Consider the following 8,289-nt stretch of genomic DNA (forward strand, 5'->3'; position numbering starts at 1 on the left):
TAGGTGGTCCATCTAAAAACAAGTGTAACTAATAGTCTAAATATTTTTTTAATATAATTATTAGTTCTACTTTTTTTTTTTCATAACCATGATCTCCATATTAAAGATTATATATTCTCTAAAAATTAGGATCAAATTATATTTAAAAAATATGTTTAGTATCAAGCCCACATTTCTACAAATATTTTTTTAATATAATTATTGTTTCTACTTTTTATTTTTCATATTCATGATCTCCATGTTAAATATTATAGGACAAATTATATTTAAAAAGGGGAAAATATCTCTATACCCCCAATTTTTAGGTTTTATTTTACAATAGATCCAACGTTTTAAAAGATATCTTAGAGCATAAAAATTGTAGATTTTATTTCTTCTAATCCCCTGAGCGAATTTAAACCTGTTTTTTTAGGCCAAACAAATCTAAAAAAACATGCCTTTTCGAAAAGCCATCCTCTCAAACTTCTCTTTTTTTTTCTGCCCTGCACCCCTTCTCTCTCAATCTTTCTCTTCTCTCTCCTCTGTTCTCTCTCTATGTTTCCTATCTCTCTCCCCTCGTTCTCTCTCCATGTTTTCCTTCTCTTTCCATCTTTCTAATCTCTCTCCCCTCACTCTGTTTCTTCCCGTTCTCTCTCTATATTTTCCATCTCTCTCCCTCACTCGCTTTCCTCCCATTTTCTCTCTATGTTTTCCATCTCTCTCTCCATGTTTCCTATCTTCCCCCTTTACTCTCTCTCCTCCCATTTTCTCTCTCAATGTTTCCATCTCTCTCCCCTCACTCTCCATATTTTTCATCTCTCTCCTCTCATTCTCTTTCTATGCTTTTCATCTCTCTCCTTCCAAATATATAGTATACAGAAAGACATCACAATCTTTCTCACTCACTCTCCTCCCAAATACACAATATTGTCTTTCTCACTCTCTCTCCTCCCAAATACACAATACGCAAATAAATTCCCCAGTCTTTCTCACTCTCTCCTCCAATTCTCTCTATGCATGTTTCCCCTCTCTCCCCTCTTTCTCCTCCCACCCCGCATCCCTTCTCTATGTCTTTCCCATCTCTCCCCTCACTTTCTCTCCTCCCGTTCCCCCTCACTCTCTCTCCTTCTATTCTCTTTTTCTCTGCATGTTTCTCATCTCTCTCCTCCCATTTTCTCTCCATATTTTTCATCTCTCTCCTCCTATTCTCTCTCCATATTTCCCATCTCTCTCTCCTCCCAAATATACATTATACATAGAGATATCCAATCTTTCTCACTGTCTCTCCATATTTCCCATCTTTCTCCTCCCAAATATAATACACAATATACACAAAGACGCCCAAGTCTTCTCTCTTTTTCTCTTGTTCTCTCTCTTTCTATGTTTCCCATCTCTGTCAAATACACAATATACAGAGAGATGCCCCAATCTCTCTTTGGTTCGAAGAAAATCCAATTCCTATAATTCCCATATTTGGTAACACCTCTCTCTCTCTCTCTCTCTCTCTCTCTCTCACCTAGTTCCCATTTGCCCACAGAGATGGAGATTTTCCAAGATTCACCGCTCTTTCTCTATCTTGTGGAAAAGAAACCTAATTATCATCTGAATTAAGATAGAATGATTTCAACACCTCTCTCTTCCCTTCTTTCTCTCTAGTGGTAATTGGTAAAGATTTCGTTTATCTTGAAGTATATAAATGAAGAGAGAGAAATGATTTAGTTGGATTTCATAGAGGTGAGAGGTTATCGGGAGGAGAGAGAGAGAGGTGTTTGCAGAAACATAGCAGGAGAAAGTAAGTGAGACGTAGGACAATAGGAGAGAAAGAGAGAGAGAGAGAGAGAGAGATAAATTTCAGGGGTATGTAAGTGAAGAGAGAGAAATGATTAGGTTTAGAAAGAGCATATTTTTTTCATATTTATTTAGGTTAAAAAATAGGCTTAAAGTTGTCACGAGGTTCGAATATATCTTTTGAAACCTTGAATTATTTCGTTTAAAAAATAGGTTTAAAGTTATCACGGGGTTTGAAATATATCTTTTGAAACCTTGAATTTATCAAGAAATGAAATTTAAAAATAGAAGATATAGAGATATTTTCTCTTTAAAAATTTAAGAAATAAAAATTTAAAATAGAGCATGTAGAGATATTTTCCTTTTAAAGCCGTCCTATAAACCGGGTCCAAAACAAAAAGCAAACCGCGAGGTTCGAATATATCTTTTGAAACCTTGAATTATTTAGGTTAAAAAATAGGTTTAAAGTTGTCACGGGGGTTGGAAGATATCTTTTGAAACCTTGAATTAATAAAAAAAAATGAAATTTAAAAATAGAAGATATAAAGATATTTTATCTTTAAAAATTCAAGAAATAAAATTTAAAAATAAAACATATAAAGAAAGATATTTTCCCTTTAAAGCCGTCATATAAATCGGGTCCAAATTTAAAAATAAAACATATAAAGAAAGATATTTTCCCTTTAAAGCCGTCATATAAATCGGGTCCAAAACAAAAAAGCACACCGAGGGATAGCGCCGTCTGTGGGGGTCGAACCCACGACCACGTGGTTAAAAGCCACGCGCTCTACCACTGAGCTAAGACGGCTACGTACGTGTTTTACGGTGAGCGAAGTAGATGTAGAATACCATTAGATTAGCCGACAAATACTCCACCTCTAGGGCTGGCGAAATCCTTATCCCAGGATAAACTTTACGCTGTTATACACAGCACCAATTACCATTACACAGCAGAGGGAATGCACCATTTCCACGGTAAACGGCCGCTTTTCGGGGTCTGGATGAGTATCATCATTTTTAAACTGGTTATTGAATCGTGAGGGCGTGGTACAGGTAAAATCCATCCAATTACCTTTAGAACCGAGAGGATCAGATTAAATTAATAGTAAGAGTCCAATTTCAGTTGGCTAGTTTAATCAGTTTAAACAACTAGTAAACCCTATCAAATAGTGATTTTGTTTTATTTTCAACAAAATCCAATTTTTACTTTATATCAGACTGACTAACCAATGCTTATTCTTTGGAGTCGAAATAATCAAACTCGCCAGTCAAATTTTCACAGCTATAGTCATGATCGTTTTTTGAAGTAACGAATGTCTATGAATCACATGTACATTCGTTTTTTTCTTTTCTCCACAAGAGTAATCCATGGAGAAATGGAGATTAGTTGCAACCTCAATGTACATTATGATTTTTTTTTTTGGAAAAAAAACGCTTTTCGAGTCCTCAAAAGCACATTTAAAAGCATTTCGGTAAACGGGCAGTGTTATCGACGAAAGGGTCCAGGTCCAGATCCAACTTGGATCCTACGGGGTCAGGTCGGGTTGACCCAACCGGACCTAGCATTTATGTGTATGGTACATATGAATATATGGTAACTATGTGTTATAAAATATAAACCATATTTGTTCTTTTCTCAACCCACTTGAACCCGACCAAGGTCTAGGTCTGGTCTAGGTCCAGACTGATGTAAGAACTCGTCCTTTTGAAAAACAACATATAATAGGTTCAAAATGAGCTTTGATTCTCAAACTTATAAATATGAACTCAAGAGACACCAAGGTTGCAACCAAGCTTACACCCCAAGGGACAAATTCCCAAAGATTTGGAAACAAACTTCTCAGTTAACGTAGTTTAACACTGTTAAAACATTCCAAATTACATTTCTTTCTCAAATGAGGTATCCATTGAAGTTCCCAAAAGCCAAGATCGTTTAAACAGCAAAGAAACGCATACATAGATAGCACAGGCATTTGGCGGTAAGGAGAGAGAGAATGTTCACTTTCATTAGCAAGAAGTCGGGCTTTGAGGACCTCCCTTCACTTCCAGCATTACTGAACTGCTTAATGCCAGTGAAAAATCAGAATAGCAAAACTGCGAATACTCGGATATGCCGCTTTGGGAGTCTTAAAAACGAAGAATTTTCTATCCAACATGATCACAAAATTCAACCACTACCATAGGCATTGCTTCTCTACGGCCTGTACAAACACACATATCTTATGTGTTAATCAAACACAAAATCAGAAACACTCTCTCTCTCTCTCTCTCTTCTCTCTCTCTCTCTGGGTCAGTGTTCGCAAAATCGGCCGGTTAGAATCGGAACCGGCCTGTTAGATCGCTACCGGTGGAGTGACGATTCCGGTTAGGGTCAGTTTTAAAGTACACCAAATAAGACGGCACTCTCCAAAAAAAATCGGGACAAAACCGTCCGGTTCAATGTCGAACCGGTGGTTTTTCTTCAAAACCGGCCGGTTTTCCTAATCGGTCCGGTTTACCGTTGTTTTCATCCGTTATAACACCATTTTAATGCATAAAATAACGGTCGTTATTTTTATACATACCTGTTATTTTTCATATAACAAGATTTTGTAGTTTTTTTTTTTCTTCCATTTTGTAATTTTCTTTTTGGTTTTTTCGGTCAAAGATTGATTTTATACACCGTAAAGTTTCAATAGACCATCGATTATTGAATCAAAAGTCAAAAAACAAAGAGCTCTTGGCGGATTGAAATGGGGATTTTTCAAAATTAAAAATTTCTGCCATTCTATCAAATGCAGCTTTAATACCTCATAAATTTTCATAAAAGTGGAGGGCTTTGATTGATTATTAAAGGATTCAATGTTTACATATTTCAATTTTTCCAAAACGATGAAGATTTGAGGTTTTTTTGCGCCCGAAGTACTGTCGTGCGAAGAATTGCTTTTATCCTAACAAATTGATTTCTGATCGATTTTTATCCAATTGATTACTGAAGTTTGATCATAAAAGCCTTATCTATCAAATAAACTAGTTATTTTGATTTACTATTGATTAAATGTTTTTATATCAACTTTTTTTGCTGTGTTTTTTCCTGAAATTTTTGTGAAGTGAAAAAATTGCAATTTTTTTTAATAAAGATCTCAATAGTGAATAAATATTCATGAAGTTTGGGGAATTTGAATCTTAATTGAAGTATCTATCATATCCCCCATGTCGATTTATTCAAAAAATGAAAGATTTGAGGTTAATTTGTGATGAATATAAGAAAAAAAGAATATATTCTTTTTTTTTTTAATTTTATATATTTTTTTGGTGGGCTTGTTGGATTGTTTTTAATGTTATATATTTTTTACAAAAATATGTTTTTTTGTGATGAATATGAGAAAAGAATATTTGTTTCTTTTTAATGTTATATATTTTTGGTGAGTTTGTCGGATTGTTTTTAATGTTTTATATATATATATATATATATATATATTATAAAAATATTTTTTGTGATAAATATGAGAAAAAAATTGTTTCTTTTTAAGGTTATTTTTGGTGTATGTTATTGATGTCTGTGTTCTCAACTTCCTGTTTAGTTGTAACATTTTTTTCTAATTTGTTTTTTTTATTTGTTACAAGCTATCTATCATTTCATTTGTTGCAACTTCATACTCTTTAAATCTGTTTATTAGCCCTTATGAAAAAAAGAGGTAGAAACTAAAAAGGGTTTTACTCTCCTCTCATATTTCCACATGCTAAACTGGATAAAAATTTAATCTGTTTTTTTTTTAAATGTGTATCTTAATTTTACATTTTAAAATTACCATCTCATATAATTTTTTTTTTTTTTTTTTTATGTTAAAACCCAACTCAAAGGTTAGTAAGTAAATGAATTTTGGTCATTTCAAAATCGATTTGGCCATTTGAAAATTGACTTGGCCATAATTTTTAAAATACGTCATTTGGCAATTTGAAGCAGCACTTAAAACCTTGACCCACACTTTGCATTTGATAAACAAGTTACTAATAAATGAAATGCTCTCTCTTACTCACAACCCTTTGAAAAATTGAGAACATCATGCTACAAAAAAATACACTCTCAAACCCAATTCTAAATCGTATTAAAGGGTTTTTCAACATTAAAACAAAATTTTTCAACATCAACATTAAAACAATATAGAAGCATATATTGTTGCATCATCCATTGTTAGTTGGACTTTGTAACTTCACCCATTGAATTTATGTGAAATTATAAATTGAGTTGCATATTTTGATAATATTCAAATATTAAATTAAATAAAAAGTTGTTTCAAAGTTTTTTATAAGATAAATGTATATAATATGATGGTGTATATTTAATCTAAGTTTTTCTATTTTTTTAATATTTGTTTGAGATTTTGACCTTTTTTTTAAAAAAATAAAATCTACTTGACCAATTAATCCGATTAACCGCTTCGATTAGTCCGGTTCCAGTTCGAACCGCTCCCAACCTCATGACCGGTTAACCGTTCCGGTTTAATTTTGCGAACATTGCTCTTAGTCGACCAAAGCTCTTTTGAAACACTATTCTATAAAATAACAGGAAATTCCACTCCATCATCCTGCATACGGAACAAACCTTGGATTTGGCTGCTGCCATGTCGAAGACCAGTTGGTATGTGATATACAGTTTAGTAGAGCCAACTCATCGCTGTTCCTTAGGAATTAGTGGTGGATACCCTTGTACGTTAGTATATACATTCATCAGCTGGCGCCTGATAAATTTGACACGGAAAATATGCCATGCACTGGTGTATATAGTACACCGCATGCCCCAACAAACTAACCATGGCTCCTGGTGACGAACGAGGGGATTGTATCCAATAAGACATTTGCCAAATGCTAATTTTTTTACCATAACACATGGGATATCCTTGTGCATCACATACTACTTGGAAAAGCGCATGCAATGGATGGTTCTATAAACAACGGATAATTATTTTTTAAAAAATAATCCACAAATCCACCTTGTAGGAAAAAAAATCATCTTTAATTAGTTAGCGCTTGACGATTTGCAATGCTACCTCCTACGCTCAATACCTACCAAGGTAGAGGCCCTCTCCCCACTGACTCACCACACAAAAAAACAAAAAAACAAAATCTCTTCGTTAAAGATACAATCCTTAAAATAATAGGGAATATCTCTTTGTGCACATGGCGTCCAATATATGTAATGAGCGTAAGGCAATTTTATTAAAACAGGAATCTCCTTTTCCACTTAAAATTTCTATTTATATATTCTATTTAAATTTGCAACCAGTGTAAGATTTAATTTGATTGCTGAAAAGTGACCCAAATATCCCACTTTATAGGATGTCCCAATAAGTACCCTACCCTAAAGCCTCTCTCCTCGTAAGGTCCTACATTAGCTGAATGCGACGCATCTCCGCACCTAACTGTGACGATATATATGTACAGGAACACTTCGTATGAGTTTTGCATCCAAAAAATTTGATATAGCAAGAGATATCCATACAAAAATAATTCAAAATTAAATAGCGCGCTTAAAGATAAAATTTATGTCGTTCTACCTAATCACACAAAGTTCGAAGTGGTAATGCATAGCAACTATTATGAAGTCCCAAGTGTTCAAAGCTGATATTTTTGTTACGTATTAAAACATACTATATTAGCTACAAACTACATGCACAATTCGCATGTCGGGGGCATGCGTATCTAGAAATGTCAACATGCATCTCACCATAAAACATGTGTCAACACAATTAGAAAGGTGTTGACACTGATTAGAGCTAGGCATCACCATAAAACATGTGTAACACACAATTAGAAAGGTGTTGACACTGATTAGAGCTAGGCATGAATTTGGCCCAAGCGCAAACAGATGTATGAAGAGGCCTTGCTTAAATTACTAAGGCCCTTGCCTGGTTGTAAACCCCCTTTGTGACCCCAGAAAAGGGTTTAAAAATGATCCATTTTTTAAACTGGTTATTGAATCGGTTATAAATCCCTTTGCGACTCCCTTTTTAGCAAATGCCTCCAACTCTGATGAAAATAAGAAAACAAAAAGAAAGAAAACGGTACGTATATTTATGAATAAGTCCCCTCCTTAAGTGGCGTTGTGTGTCATCTTAAATCTCCCTATAAATTTTTAGCCAGGAATATAGCACATCTGAGATGCCTGTAGCTTTTCTTAAAGCCCCCAATTTATGATCATTTATATATTTTTTCAAAAATCACTATTGATCACACACCAAAGCTAAACAACCATGATTTTCCAGCATCTAGTCAAAAACCACAAACCTAAAAGCCGTTTCCTTTTCTGAAACTGGAATACAATACAACGTGCATATACGACCAGAACTGCATGCCACTAATTCCGGCAGCAAAGTTGTTGGACTGCTCGAGTCAAGCAAAACTGGGTTGACAGTACTCTCTCTCTCGCTCTCTCTCTCTCTCTCTCTCTCTCTCTCTTGGGGTACACAATACAGGATGAGAGTAGATATTGTATAGGTAATGCAGTTGACCTGCTAAATGTCATGTGCAGACCCAAAGATG

The 8,289-nt window shown here is 34.4% G+C and overlaps 1 non-coding gene across 1 annotated transcript; it reads right to left on the minus strand.

The window, feature by feature from the left end:
* Positions 1 to 2,503: 2,503 nt before the first annotated feature.
* On the minus strand, positions 2,504 to 2,575 carry TRNAK-UUU (transfer RNA lysine (anticodon UUU)). The gene has a single exon. It is a non-coding gene; the product is annotated as a tRNA-Lys (tRNA).
* Positions 2,576 to 8,289: the final 5,714 nt, after the last annotated feature.

This window comes from Amborella trichopoda, chromosome 3, assembly GCF_054954075.1.
Source record: "Amborella trichopoda isolate Santa Cruz 75 chromosome 3, AtrichopodaSantaCruz75HAP2 v2.0, whole genome shotgun sequence".
Lineage (NCBI taxonomy): Eukaryota > Viridiplantae > Streptophyta > Magnoliopsida > Amborellales > Amborellaceae > Amborella > Amborella trichopoda.